At 45.6% G+C, this 15,010-nt stretch overlaps 1 long non-coding RNA gene across 2 annotated transcripts in view; it reads left to right on the top strand.

Annotated features, from left to right (window-relative positions):
• The first annotated feature begins 1,607 nt into the window (after positions 1–1,607).
• The window catches only part of LOC141580113 (uncharacterized), a 49,701-nt gene continuing 36,298 nt past the window's right edge, over positions 1,608–15,010 (top strand). The window contains exons 1-2 of one of the 2 annotated variants that reach the window (XR_012512169.1): positions 1,608–2,150; positions 6,238–8,453. This is a non-coding gene — a long non-coding RNA (uncharacterized LOC141580113). Of the gene's footprint in view, positions 2,151–6,237; positions 8,454–15,010 lie in introns of those variants that run through there. The other variant, XR_012512170.1, reaches the window with a different exon arrangement.

The following is a 15,010-nucleotide window of genomic DNA, read 5'->3' on the forward strand; positions in this document are numbered from 1 at the left end:
TGGAATATAATTGTACAATGACTCAAGTTACTTGTATAAACAATCACCAAAAAGGGGAAGGTACACAATAGTATGTATGATATACCATTTAAAGTACAAAAGAGCAAAATAATATTGTAGTATTATTTATGGATACACAAGCATAGGAATAATAGCATGTGGATAACAATCACTGATATGATTTGGCTGTGTCCCCACCCAAAATCTCATCTTGAATTATAATAATCCCCATGTGTCAAGGGTGGGGCCAGGAGGAGATAACTGAATCATGGGAGTGGTTTCCCCCATACTGTTACCATGATAGTGACTTCTCATGAGATCTGATGGTTTTATAAGGGGCTTCCCCCTTTGCTGGGCTCTCATGCTGGGCTCATTCTGTCTCCTGCCGCCATCTGAAGAAGGATGTGATTGTGTCTCCTTCTGCCGTAATTGTTGGTTTTCTGAGGCCTTCCCAGCCATGCAAAACTCTGAGTCAATTAAACCTCTTTTCTTTATAAATTACCCAGTCTTGGATATGTCTTTATTAGCAGTGTGAGAATGGACTAATAAAAGCACCAAATTCAGAATGTTTGTCTAGGGAAGGAAAAAAGGGAATGGGATCTGAAAGGCACAGACAAGGAACTTTATTATGTGACCAAAAAAAAAAAAAAAAAGCTTAATATGATAAACATAAAATTTGACAGTGGGAGCTGGGCATGATGGCACAAACCTGTAGTCCCAGCTACTTGGGAGGCTGAAGTGGGAGGATCACTTTGGCCCAGGAGGTTAAGGCTGCAGTGAGCCATGATCACACCACTGCACTCCAGCCTGCATAACAGAGTGAGATGCTGTCTCAAAAAAAAAAAAAAAAAAAAAAATTTTTTTAATTGGCACTGGATGATGAGTAATACATAGTAATACTCTGTTATTTTCTATACTTTCCCATATGCTTGAAATAAGTTTGCAAACTTTTAAGTATTTGGTTGAGGGGGAAAATGCCTTTTTTCCCACCCTAAATTGTGTTTGATCAAGTCACTTTCAGATTTCTGCAGCGATCACTGTGACTACGCTGGCTTGCCAAACTGCGTCCAAGCTTGTTGGATTATTTGTGCCATGCTGATGGGGCTCGTCCTTCAAACACTGAAGCACAGAAGTAAAACTACTCTAAAGAACAACTAGCTGCAGAGGTGGAAAATGTAATTTTTGCTATCAGACTAACAAAATATAAAAAGTACACATTTGTGGAGCAAAATAAAAACATGTGATTCACTACTTGGGTCTGTGTTTCGCTAATTACACTGGACGAGGAAGATAATCTGGAATCAATATACTAAGTAGTTACCCGAGGCTCTTTCCCTCAACCAACACAGCATCAACCACCGGGAAATCCGGTCTTTTTTCCTTGGTTACTTACAATGCAAGCAGCATTTAGACCTGGCAGCACAGAAGCAGAGGAATAGGAATTCTCTGCCACTACTGTAGGATCTTTTAACACAGTGGTTGTCAAGCTTTTTAAAAAATTCATAAACCTATTTGAATCAATCTGTGACTCCTGAGTTCGGAGCCCGCAGAGAGCGCAGAGCGACGCAGAGCGCCGCCCGCTGCCTCAGGGCCCTCCAGGTCAGCGGCGGAGCTGTGGGGGGTTGACCGGAGCGGGGGGTGGGGGTCCCCGGCCGGCGGCTGAGCTATGGAGGGTGTGAGCTGGGGGCCCCAGGCCGGCCGCGACCTTTGCCGTGCTGACACCGGGGGCCCCCTGTGGCTGCCCAGTGGACGGGCCCAGGCCTTGAAGCCGCGGCGAACCTCTTCCTCACCCCCGCCTCGGTGAGTGATGGCCGCGGCCTTTCCCAGCCCGGACCCCGCTGCCGCCGGGCCTCCCAGGCCAAGCCTGCCCGCCCTCGACGAAACCCCGCCGAGCCGCCGGGACGCAGCGCCTCTGCGTGGCGCCAGGAGAGGCGGGCCGGGAAACATGGCGGCCGCCCGAGCGCCGCGCGGGGAAGACCGCTAGCGTGTGCGGGGCCCGGGAAGGCCGTCCCGGGACGCAGGCAGGATCCGCCGCCTCTTTAGGCCACGGAGCCGCGCGGGTCCGGGCCCCGGGTGGCCGCTCTGTTCCCAGTGGGCGAGACCTGCCGAGTCCTGGGGACCACGGACAAAGGCCTTAACGGGCCTGGGAGGTGAGCCAAGCCCCGAACGACGCCGGGTGGAACGGTTAGTGGCCAAACGGCGGTTGGTCTCATTCGACCAGACCTTGCTGTCGGAAGAGAAAAATGGTAGAATGACAGGCCACGTCTGGCCCCTTGGAAATGCCCACCACCCTTTGGGAAGGCCTGTGTATATAAATATGAAAAAGCTGCTCTCAACTCCACCCCAACCTTTTAATAGAAAGCATTTGCCACATGCAGCCCTTCTGGAAGGAAGGGGCTTGCTGATGTATGATAGAGTTGGAAAATCACACATCTTGTAAATTCTCATTTGCTTAAAAGAAAGCATAGAAAATAACTGTTTTCTGGCGATGACTCTTGGAGTTGTTAGCCTCTGGAAGCGACACATCCACGTTTGTTCAGTGGGTTAGAGGACATGGAGCTGGAAGACCTGAGAAGGAAGAGAAGTAGGTTCTATGCCTGACTGGTCATATTTAGAAGACATTTTCAGCCGGGCGCGGTGGCTCACGCCTGTAATCCTAGCACTTTGGGAGGCCAAGGTGGGTGGATCATCTGAGATCAGGAGTTCAAGACCAGCCTGGGCAACATAGTGAAACCCCATTTCTACTAAAAATCAAAAAAATTAGCCGAGTGTGGTGGTGCACACCTGTAGTCCTAGCTACTCAGGAGGCTGAGGCAGGAGAATTGCTGAAACCTGGGAGGCAGAGGTTGCAGTGGGCCAAGATCAGGCTACTGCACTCCAGCCTGGGTGACAGAGCAAGACTCTGTCTCAAAACAAAAAATTAGCTGGGCATGGTGATGGGTGGCTGTAATCCCAGCTACTTGGGCGGTTGAGGCAAGAGAATTGCTTGCACCCGGGAGTTGGAGGTTACAGTGAGCCGAGATCGTGCTACTGCACTCCAGCCTGGCACCTGGCAACAAAACAAGACTCTATCTCAAAAAAAACAAAAAAAAAAAAAACAAAACAAAAAAAAGACATTTTCATGTTCTATCCATTGCTCCATTGCTTTGTGTGCATGTTATTCCTCCTTACTGTATATAGAGTTGACAATGCTAAGCTTTTTTGAAATGTCTGTTCTTTTTAGATATTCTGAAGTGCCTGATATATGTTAAAATTAGAGGTAGAAAAATAGCCTTTTGTAAATATCTTCTTGTTACAATTCATATGAAATGTCGTTTGGGGAGGGAATGGCCAAATCACCTGTTGAGTAATACTCCTTGTGTTTGTGCGCTGGTTCGGGGAGGAGGGAGGAAGGGGAAGTTCAGAGAGAGCGCTCTATGCCACTGTGCTTACGGCAAGGCAAGATTAATCATTATCTCTATCTGTGCATTTTGTTTTACTTACTGTGTATATAGTGTACACAAAGGACAAACAAGTCCTCATTCACAACACCTAGTCTTTCTAGATGTTAAAGAGGTTGCCAGTGGTATGACAAAAGTAGAGTTAGTAAACTAATGTGTTTTGTACATTTTGTTTTACAAGTCCTAGGAAAGATTGTCTCCCGAAAATTTGAGCATTCTTGCCCACTGGGTTGATGAAGATGGGACGGATTCTAGGCCAGAATGTTCATATTTGGAAGGTTCTTTCAAATTGTAGCTGTTGTTACATGTTTGCAGTTTGTTCAAAGCTGCTATATACATAGTGGACCAATTAACTCCTAACTTGAAACATCTAGTCTATCTAGATGTTTAGAAGTGCCCGATGTCTGTTAAATATAAAGGTAGTAAAATACTACTTTGTGGGCCGGGCGCGGTGGCTCAAGCCTGTAATCCCAGCACTTTGGGAGGCCGAGGCGGGTGGATCACGAGGTCGAGAGATCGAGACCATCCTGGTCAACAAGGTGAAACCCCATCTCTACTAAAAATACAAAAAATCAGCTGGGCATGGTGGCGTGTGCCTGTAATCCCAGCTACTCAGGAGGCTGAGGCAGGAGAATTGCCTGAACCCAGGAGGCGGAGGTTGCAGTGAGCCGAGATCGCGCCCTTGTACTCCAGCCTGGGTAACAAGAGCAAAACTCCGTCTCAAAAAAAAAAAAAACAAAAAAAAAAAAACACCAGGGAGTAGAGTGAATGCAGTCACTAGGGGCTACAGCCTGTGGTAACTTCCCAGAGGAAATGAATTTGAGTAGTTTTGAGAGGGAAGTGAAATCGTAATGGGAAGGAGAAATAGCCAAAATAGAAGTGAACTTCTCAGAGAGACAAGAACTTTCCTTGTCCCCAGATTTCATTGGTCCCAGCTACTTGGGAGGCTGAGCCAGGAGGATTGCTTGAGCCTAGGAGTTTGAGACCAGCCTAGGCACGTTAATCTATTTGTGCTGACATAGTAAGACCCCATCTCAACAAAAAAATACAAAAATTAGCTGTATGTGGTGGCATACACTTGTAGTCCCAGCTACTTGAAAGGCTGAGGTGAAAGAATGGCTTGAGCCCAGGAGGTTGTTTGTAGTGAGCGGTAACCACGTTATTGCACTCCATCCTTGGTGACTGAGCAAGACTCTATCTCAAAAAAGAAAAGTGGCTAGGGGTGGTAGCTCATGCCTGTAATCCAGCACTTTGGGAGGCCAAGGCAGGCAGATCACTTGAGGTCAGGAGTTCAAGACCAGCCTGAGCAACATAGTGAAACCCTGTCTCTTGTAAAAATACAAAAATTAGGCTGGGCACGGTGGCTCACGCCTGTAATCCCAACACTTTGGGAGGCCGAGGCGCGTGGATCATGAGATCAGGAGCTTGAGACCATCCTGGACAACATGGTGAAACCCCCGTCTCTACTAAAAATTCAAAAATTAGCCAGGCATGTTGGCTCACGCCTGTAATCCCAGCTACTCAGGAGGCTGAGGCAGGAGAAATGCTTGAACCTGGGAGGTGAAGGTTGTAGTAAGCCAAGATCGTGCCACTGCACTCCAGCCTCAGCGACAGAGCAAGATTCCATCTCAAAAAAAAAAAAAAAAAAAGGCTGGGTATGGTGGCTCACACCTATAATCCCAGCACTTTGGGAGGCTGAGGTGGGTGGATCATGAGGTCAGGAGATCGAGACCATCCTGATTAACATGGTGAAACCCCATCTGTACTTAAAAAAAAAAAACACAAAAAAAAAATTAGCTAGCTGTGCATGGTGGCATGCATCTGTAATCCCAGCTACTCGGGAGGTTGAGGCACAAGAATTGCTTGAACCCAGGAGGTGGAGGTTGCAGTGAGCTGAGATCATGCCACTGCACTCCAGCCTGGCAGATAGAGTGAGACTCCATCTCAAAAAAAAAAAAACTATCTGGGCATCGTGACAGGTGCCCATAATTCCAGCTACCTATAATTCCAACTACTCTAGAGGTTGAGGCATGAGAATCACTTGAACCCAGGAAGCGGAGGCCGCAGTAAGCCAAGATCGTACCACTGCACTCCAGCCTGGCCAATAGAGTGAGACTCAGTTGGAAAAAATAAAAAAGCCAACTCATATACATTTGGGAATAGCTGGACACAAACAGGTCTCTCTCTCTCTCTATCTCTATCTCTCTCTCTCTCTCTCTCTCTCTCTCTCTCTCTCTCCCCCTCTCCTCTCTCTCTCTTTATCTCCTTCTCTCCCTCCCTCTTCCCCAGCACAGACTCTGTTCTTTAAATAAACTTGACTGAGATATAATTTACATATGGTAAATTGTAATGTGTACCCTTTGGGGGCTTTGGTGGATTGTGAAAGCCCCACCAACCTCAAGATCCAGGATATTCAGCTCCCAAAGTTTCCTTTGGGAAACCTGCTGCTGGGGCTGGAGATCAGGGGTATGGTATCGCTGGCTTTCAGTAATATAGAAAAATGCCACCAGTGTGCTGGCTAATACCAAGCCAGGCCTAAGGCATGGCTGCAGCTGTGGCTAAGTGCAGCCCCCTTTGCTGTGGGCGTACCCAACAGAGGCGCTCCGTGAGAGCAGCACCTTTTAAAGACATCTTACCCCATTTGCCTCATTTTTCAGTATTTTTTTACATCTTGAGGCTGTCCTTCCTTCCAACTCCCCACCAAAAATCCCTTTCTGGCTCAGCCCTTGACTCCTTCACAACCCACCCAGATTTGGATCAGTTCTTTTCCTCTCTAACTAGTCATTCTCCTTTTCAGCGCTTCTCCATTTCACCTCTCCCCAACCATCAAGAACTCCATTTACAGTAGAAGACTCATCAGCCAAACAGGCAGACTGGAACCCCTTGGAATCAGTTAGGCCTGGGTCTCATATATTAATATGAGACCCAAAATAACAGAAGCTCAAGCAACATAGTTTTTTCTCTCTCTCTCATCATGGGATCCACAGGTGAGTGGTCCAGAACCAGAATGATGGCAGCTTCTTTAACACCAGAAACCTAGACTTCCTCTGTCTTCTGCTCTGCCATCTTTGCACATGACATCCATCCTTAAGGAAGCCACCTGATCCAAGATGGCGGCTGATGCTCCAGGCCCTTTTTACCATCCACCTTCCACCCACAGGGGTTAAAAGGGCACACACACACCTTGAAACTACCTTGCCGAAAGTCACTTCTGCCCTCTCACATGGAAGAACTGACAGGGGCTACCTCAAGCTGCAAGAGAGGCTGGGGAGTGCATGAAAAGGCAGCCACTGAGCTGTGGGTATGGCTGCCCCAAAGTTAGGAAGAGAGGCATGAATAATGGTGACTCTCAGCTTCCACCCCAACAGATGAAGGTAGAAATTGGCACGGCAGGGGCTGTGTGAACAAAGTGAATTTCTGTTGGAGAGCAGGAGGAAGAATGAGGCACTCCAAAGTCTGGTACTGCAGTGCTGTGTCATTTATGCCCATGACATTTACATGTTTATTTGTTTAATGTCTGTCTCCTCCTCCCCACACTGCTCAGCCATCAGCGGCATGAATCACCAGTAAATCTGACCACAGCCTGGCGTGAAGCCCAGCCCAAAGAAGACAATTAATACATAATTTGTGGACTGAAGAGAGATTTCTCATTGAACAGAGTGAGCCTTTCTTTGTTGGCATGGACAATTCTCATTCAAATAAATTTAGTGAGATCAAAGCTCTAAAAGCGTTAGCTCTGGACAAATGTGACTAAATCTGAAAGATGAAAGAAAAAGCATATCATTATTTTATTCCACTTTAATACACTAAATAGCACTGCTGATTGTCAGATCCACAACTTAGCATGTGCTGATTGGAGCTCTAAAGGTATGTTACTAATTCACTGCTATTTGGTGCAAAATTTTTGTATGTGGTTCTTCGAATCCCTTATTGTTGAGGTATAATTTATGAGCAGTAAACTACACCTCTTTCCAATGGGGTTCAATAAGTTTTGACAGCTGTATACACCTGTGTAAACACTGCCACCCTCAAGATACAGAACAATTCCATCATTCGAGAAAGTTCTCTCTCGCCACTTTGCAAGCAATCCCCTGGCCTCTGGGCCAAGCACTTCTTTCTCTCGCTGTAGATTAATGTTGTCTGTTCTAGAAGTTCATAGTTTGAGTTTGACTTCTTTCACTCAGTGGAATGTTTTTGAGGTTCTTGCATGTTATGACCATGTATCAATAGTTCATTAATTTTTGTTGCCAAGTAGTACTCCTATGTTGGGGTGCCATTATTTGTTCATCTATTCACTTGTTGACAGGGAGCCAGTCCTACTTCTGGGCTATTATTAATAAAGCTGCTATAGGCCAGGCGTGGTGGCTCATACCTGTAATCCGAGCACTTTGGAGGCCAAGGCGGGCGCATCACCTGAGATTGGGAGTTCAAGACCAGCCTGACCAACATGGTGAAACCCCGTCTTAAAAAATAAATAAATAAATAAAGCTGCTATAAACATTTCCATACCGATTTGGTGTGGACGTGTTTTCCATTCTCTCTAGGAAACTCTTAGAAGTGGAATGGCTGAGTCATATGATCCAGATTCAGCAAAAAACAGAACACTCAGTTAAATTTGAATTTCAGATAAACAATGTATAATTTTAGTGTAAGTCCTATGTAATATTTGAGACACACTAGAAAATTATTCACTGTTTATCTGACATTGACAGTTAACGTTCTGTACAGTATTTTATCTGGCAACCCTATTTTAATTACTCCAGCAAAATCACCAAGTTTGGTTACAGCCTGGCTCTGTCATATTTATTGTGCAATGAAGGCTTGTAATCATAGTTTTAAACAACACAGAAAAGTACGTAATTAAAAGTCAACGCTCTGATGATAGTTGCAAAAGCCTGTGAACATACTGAAAACATTCTGTACTGGATAATTCACGTGGGTGAATTGTATAGTATTCAAATATATCCCAACAAAGCTGCTTAAAAATAAAGAAGTGATAGTTCTCTCTTCGTAGCCTCTTCTCTCTTCCCATTTGAAATCCCCCTTCCAAGAGGTCATCACTGTGAAGTCTGGTGGGCATTCATCCCTTTTCCTCACAGCACGCTCAGGCTGCACGGGAGGTCTGCAATCAACTCTCCACCGCTACCCACTCTGCGGGCTCCTAGGTGAGATGCTGGAACTACATTACCCAGAGTTCCTTTCGCCTTATGGTTGCGGGTTCATGTTGGCCTGCAAAAGGTTCCTGCTCATTATCTGCAAGAAGGAAGGAAAGAGACCATTCTCCTCTGGAGGCCGCTCCTCCCAAGCAGGTGGGGGACATGAGATTGCAGCGGCCCACCAAACCTTGTGTGAGATGGAGCAAGGAGTCTCCCTTTTTTAGAGGCCTGTGGGCCCTAGGCATGGACATAAATCTTAAGTTCTTTCAAGAGAAATTCCAGGTACCTAGTTAGCTCTGAGAAGTGAGTAAGTAACTTGTTAAACAAGAAGGTAATAGTAGCCTAAAACAATATCTAAAGAAGTTGGAGTCCCCGAGATGTTTGCTTTCCCTGCAGAAATTAAAGATATCTTCACGTATATCCCTGAGTTGTCTTTCAGAGGCTTGGACCCCCCACTGAAGATCCCTACAGGTGGATCAGGGCCATGGCAGGTAGACCCCAGATAAGGGGGAAGTGAAGACTAAACTTTATTGTCCTTTGTTCTAAGTTTTTTTTTTTTCCTCAAGGGCTTGGAGACAGTTTCTTCCAGTAACCAGTTAACGTTTTTCTTTCTTTCTTTTTCTTTTTTTTTTTTTTTTTCTGAGACGGAGTTTTGCTCTTATTACCCAGGCTGGAGTGCAATGGTGTGATCTCGGCTCACCGCAACCTCCGCCTCCTGGGTTCAGGCAATTCTCCTGTCTCAGCCTCCGGAGTAGCTGAGATTACAGGCACGCGCCACCATGCCCAGCTAATTTTTTGTATTTTTAGTAGAGACGGGGTTTCACCATGTTGACCGGGATGGTCTCGATCCCTTGACCTCGTGATCCACCCGCCTCGGCCTCCCAAAGTGCTGGGATTACAGGCTTGAGCCACCGCGCCAGGCCTCAGTTCACATTTTTCTACTGATCTCACTTTTTCTCTCTCTCTCCCTTTTTTTTTTTTTTTTTTTGAGACAGAGTTTTGCTCTTGTTACCCAGGCTGGAGTGCAATGGCGCGATCTCGGCTCACCGCAACCTCCGCCTCCTGGGTTCAGGCAATTCTCCTGCCTCAGCCTCCTGAGTAGCTGGGATTACAGGCACGTGCCACCACGCCCAGCTGATTTTTTGTATTTTTAGTAGAGACGGGGTTTCACCATGTTGACCAGGATGGTCTCGACCTCTTGACCTCGTGATCCACCCGCCTCGGCCTCCCAAAGTGCTGGGATTGCAGGCTTGAGCCACCGCGCCCGGCCTTTTTTTTTTTTTTTTTTTTTATCTCACATTTTTAAACAAAGCTTCTCTTCCTTAGCCAATTGCAAATCAGAAGATGTTTAAATCTACCTATAACACATAAGCCTTTTGCTTCAGACTACTCTTTTTGGCCAAAACCAATGTGGACCCTCCACGTACTGATTTGTGATTTGCCTGTAGCTTCTGTCCTCCTGAAACTTGCCGCTGCCTTTAAAAACTCCTTTGGCCTGGCGCGGTGGCTCAAGCCTGTAATCCCAGCACTTTGGGAGGCGGAGACGGGTGGATCACGAGGTTAAGAGATCGAGACCATCCTGGTCAACATGGTGAAACTCCGTCTCTACTAAAAATACTAAAAATCAGCTGGGCATGGTGGCACGTGCATGTAATCCCAGCTACTCAGGAGGCTGAGGCAGGAGAATTGCCTGAACCCAGGAGGCGGAGGTTGCGGTGAGCCGAGATCGCGCCTTTGTACTCCAGCCTGGGTAACAAGAGCGAAACTCCATCTCAAAAACAAAAAAAACAAAACAAAAAAAAACTCGGCCGGGCGCGGTGGCTCAAGCCTGTAATCCCAGCACTTTGAGAGGCCGAGGCGGGTGGATCACGAGGTCAAGAGATGGAGACCATCCTGGTCAACATGGTGAAACCCCGTCTCTACTAAAAATACAAAAAAATTAGCTGGACATGGTGGCACGTGCCTGTAATCCCAGCTACTCAGGAGGCTGAGGCAGGAGAATTGCCTGAACTCAGGAGGCGGAGGTTGCGGTGAGCCGAGATCGTGCCATTGCACTCCAGCCTGGGTAACAAGAGTGAAACTCTGTCTCAAAAAAAAAAACAAAACCTCTTACCTGCAAGCCATCAAGGAGTTAGGGACTTAAGTATAAGCTGCTGATGCTCCGTGCTTGGCACCTTGCAATAAATGCCTTCTTTTCTATCACTGCAAAAACCTCAGTTTGAGTATCTGGTTTTACTGCATTGGGCAACCAGGACCCAGTGTGTGAACCTCTCACATTGGTCCTTCAGGCTGAGGTCACCAGCAGCAGCTTCTCTGACCTCCACTCTTTCAGGCTTTCCAATAATTCCCTACGGTAAAACCCTGCTAAATGGAATACACAGAGGCTTTTGTGATATCCTGACCAAACCTGATCTACCATGGTTGTTTTAACAGCTGAATAGTATCCTGGTGCATGAGTATCTTATAATGAATTTAACCTCTCCCTTATTTATGGACACTTGGGTTTTACTAGCAATTTACTAACACAATGTCAGGATAAACTTTATTTCTTGCATGCACATACACACAAGTTCTTTTTTCATCACCCTCAAGCACATGACTGCTGGATTGTGCTTTAAGGAACTTTCCATCACACCAGGAACAAGTCACATTGTTAGGTTCCTGTGATCACTGTGAGGAAGAGGAGGGGGAGGGGACCATGGAGGCTGTAATGTCTAGACTCTTCCCTGTCTTCAGTTCACCAAATGTAGTTCAACTGTCAACAAAGGGGCTCTTTGAAGCATCCTCTAAATTTTTAAAATTTTGTTTTCGGAAATAGGATCTTGCTTTTTTGCCTAGGCTGGTCTTGAACTCCTAGCATCAAGCAATCCTCCCATCTCCTACCACACCAGGCCTATATTTATTTGTTTATTATTTTTTTGAAACAGAGTCTCACTCTGTTACCGAGGCTGGAGTACAGTGGCACTATCTCAGGTCACTGCAATCTCTGCCTCCTAGGTTCAACTGATTCTCCTTCCTCAACCTCCTGATTAGCTGGGAATATTGGCGCACACCACCACACCTGGCTAATTTTTGTATTTTTAGTAGAGATGGGGGTTTCACCATGTTGGCCAGGCTGGTCCTGAACTCCTGACCTCAATTGATCTGCCTGCCTTGGCCTCCCAAAGTGCTGAGATTTGCAGCATGAGCCACCATGTCCAGCCCCTAAATTTATTTTTTAATTGTCAAATTGTTACCAGCAGTGAATCCATAAGGGTCTGCAACAACCTCAGTTCTCGCCTACTCAGAAGAAAGAATTCCACCAAGGGGCATAAGATAGAGTGAGAGACCAAGGCTACTTTTACAGCAGGATTTTATTAAAGTTTTAGGGTGGGAATGAAAGAAAGTAAAGTACACTTGGAAGAGGGCTAAGTGGACAACTTGAGAGAGTCAAGTGTGCTGTTTGAGCTTTGACTTTGTTTTTTTTAAATTAAAAAAAATTTTTTAAAGACAGGGTTTCATCATGTTGGTCAGGCTGGTCTTGAACTCCCAACCTCAGGTGATCCACCCGCCTTGGCCTACCAAAGTGCTTGGATTAGAGGCATGAGCCACCACACCCGGCCGACTTGGGGTTTTATACTTGGTATGCTTCTGTAGGGGTGAGGGTTGTATCTTTTCTTGCCTGATCCTTCCCTTGGGTTGGGCTGTCCGCCTGTGTGGTAGTCTGTTCCCACCTGATATCCTGACCAAACCTGATTTACCATGGTTGTTTTAACAGCTGAATAGTATCCTGGTGCACGAGTATCTTATAATGAATTTAACCTCCCCACCTGAGGAGCCGCATGCGCAGTATGTTTACTGAAGTTGTACGCATGCTCACTTGAGGCGTCCTTCCGTTACCAGGCCAGTGCTCAGAGAGGAAGGTCATATACCAGTTAAATTCTGCCATTTTGCCTCTTAGGAGCATTCATGAACCCAGTCACCCAATTCCTGAGATCTTTTTGGGAAGCTGCTAATCACCAATGTCAGGTTTGTCAAACTATTGGGAGACTACCTTTCCCTGGCGCGGGCTGCGACCAATTATTACTTTAGACAGCTTAACAACCGCCTGACCATCACCTGCTGGTCACCTGACATTCCTGGTAAGGGAAGGGGGCCTCTCCTGCCCTGCTCATATCTGCCTGACTACTGTAACAATTCCTAAGGAAACCCCATTGCCTTCTAATCACCCTTGGTCACCTGGGGCAGGGGCACCTCTCTCAGTTCTACCTCTTAGCTCCTGCGTCTACCGTAACAGTTCACAAGAACTGGCAAACCCTTGAAATTTCCAGTTTCCGTTCTTTTGCCGTTTTCTGTGGGCGGCTATGATTCAAGCCAGAGAAAGCTTCTGCCTCAGGCCCCACCTCCATCACCACCGCCGTGGTGAGCCCCCACACCCCTGCCTGGCTTCTCAGCCCTCGCCTGGGCCCCTTGCTTTGTGCAGAGTGGCCCTGCCTTCCCATTCAATGCCCTTATCTCACCAAACCTTCACCCTGAAGCCATCAATTAGAACTTCTAGCTGACTAAATGCACTATCTATCAGAAATTTGTCATGTGTCCTTTCTTCTTCTCATGCCCAATTAAATAATAATTAGCATCACTTTACAAACTTCTCTGGGCTAGCCTTAGAGCTCAGCTGTTAACAACACCCAGGTCTCCAGGTAAAGCCCGACTATACCTTCCATCCTTGTTTTGTTGCTGATAAATAAGCTTTGTATTGACCTTGCAGAAAAATTATTTTTCTCTTTTGCCTTTATATCTTGAGTTGTGCCATGGCAAAACACCACCAACCCCATTTTCTAACCCTTACACAGAGGTCCTGTTCCCACTTCTCCCTGTGTGCCCAGCGGGATATGAAAACACAGCCTGAAACTATTCTCTCCAGCTGCTTCCTGTCAGGTTCCCAACCCTTCTCCATTAGCATTCTTAACTCCACAGAGATTCCTTCCACCCTTCTTTGAAATACAATTTCCCTCAGGCCACAACATTTCCTATTATTTTATAAAGAAAACTTTATTTTACTGGCGCTTGGTAAATAATAGAACAGTAAATAGAACAAGTACTATTTATAAAATAAATGCAGAACATAATACAATTGCCAGCATTGTTTTGTTTGTTTGAGACGTAGTTTCCCTCTTGTTGCCCAGACTGGAATGCGATGGAATGGTGCAATCTTGGCTCACCGCAACCTCTACCTCCCAGGTTCAAGTGATTCTCCTACCTCAGCCTCTGGAGTAGCTAGGATTACAGGTATGTGCCACCACACTGGCTGATTTTTTGTATTTTTAGTAGAGACGGGGTTTCTCCTTATTGGTCAGGCTGGTCTCAAACTCCTGACCTCAGGTGATCCACCTCCCAAAGTGCTGGGATTACAGGCAAGAGCCACCACGCCCGGCCAACTGCCAGCATTGTTTCTAAAGGGCATTACAAACACTGCACTGTTGACATTAGTAAACATATTTGTTTTAAAGGCTCAATTTTATCAGAAGAAACATAGAAACAGAAACTGGGATGGTGTAAAAGGCTCTACCCTATGATTACTTGATTTTCCCAAATCTAATTTTTTTCCTAGATCTACATACATTAGCTATTCTTTGTAAATAGCATTTTAACTTATCGTAACTACCTAATCTCTATTTACTCATGAAATTTTGAAGAGAGGAGCTCAGAAGGAAAAGTTATTCAAAAATGATGCTTGAAGCAGATGGAAAACCAGCTGGCCTACTTCCGTTACTTAATTAAGAAGGTCAAATCAATATACAGGTGTTTGCTAATTTTATTAATTTTTTTGGTCAATTACATTTGTGATATTCAGTGATGTCTGTCTACAATAATGTATGTATATATATGCAGACCCTTTTAAAGAACAGATTCTGTAACTCTCCAAATCCCAATATGGCCAACAGCTTCCTCAGTCTGTAAGACCCAGGATCAAGTTTCTCCTTTGATGTGTCTCGGAGGGTGGCCCATCTAGTAGTATGTGAGATGACAGTAGGAGGTATGTGAACACATTTTAAAATTTTTAATAGGTAAATATTTATGATAGATTAGGAAAAAACATAGCTAGCATATAGAATTCCTGATTTTATGGGTACTGTTGCCTATGGTGAGATTAAAGTATAGCTAGTAGATTCAAAAATAAATATTAAGTGGAAAATGTAAGTGGTAAACAGAACAAAAAACATGCAAAGATGGTACAAGAATGACTGAAATTGAGAAGGCCCTGCTCTTCCTCTCATGCTGCCTAACACATCATGATTAAATAGTATGATGCCTGATCTTCAACCATCCTTGCTGTGGTTGGTTGGTTGGTTGGTTGGTTTTTTTTTTGGAGATGGAGTCTTTCTCTGTTGCCCAGGTTAGAGTGCAGTGGCACAATCTCAGCTCACTGTAACC

Source organism: Saimiri boliviensis, chromosome 10, assembly GCF_048565385.1.
Source record: "Saimiri boliviensis isolate mSaiBol1 chromosome 10, mSaiBol1.pri, whole genome shotgun sequence".
In the NCBI taxonomy this organism is placed as follows: Eukaryota; Metazoa; Chordata; class Mammalia; order Primates; family Cebidae; genus Saimiri; species Saimiri boliviensis.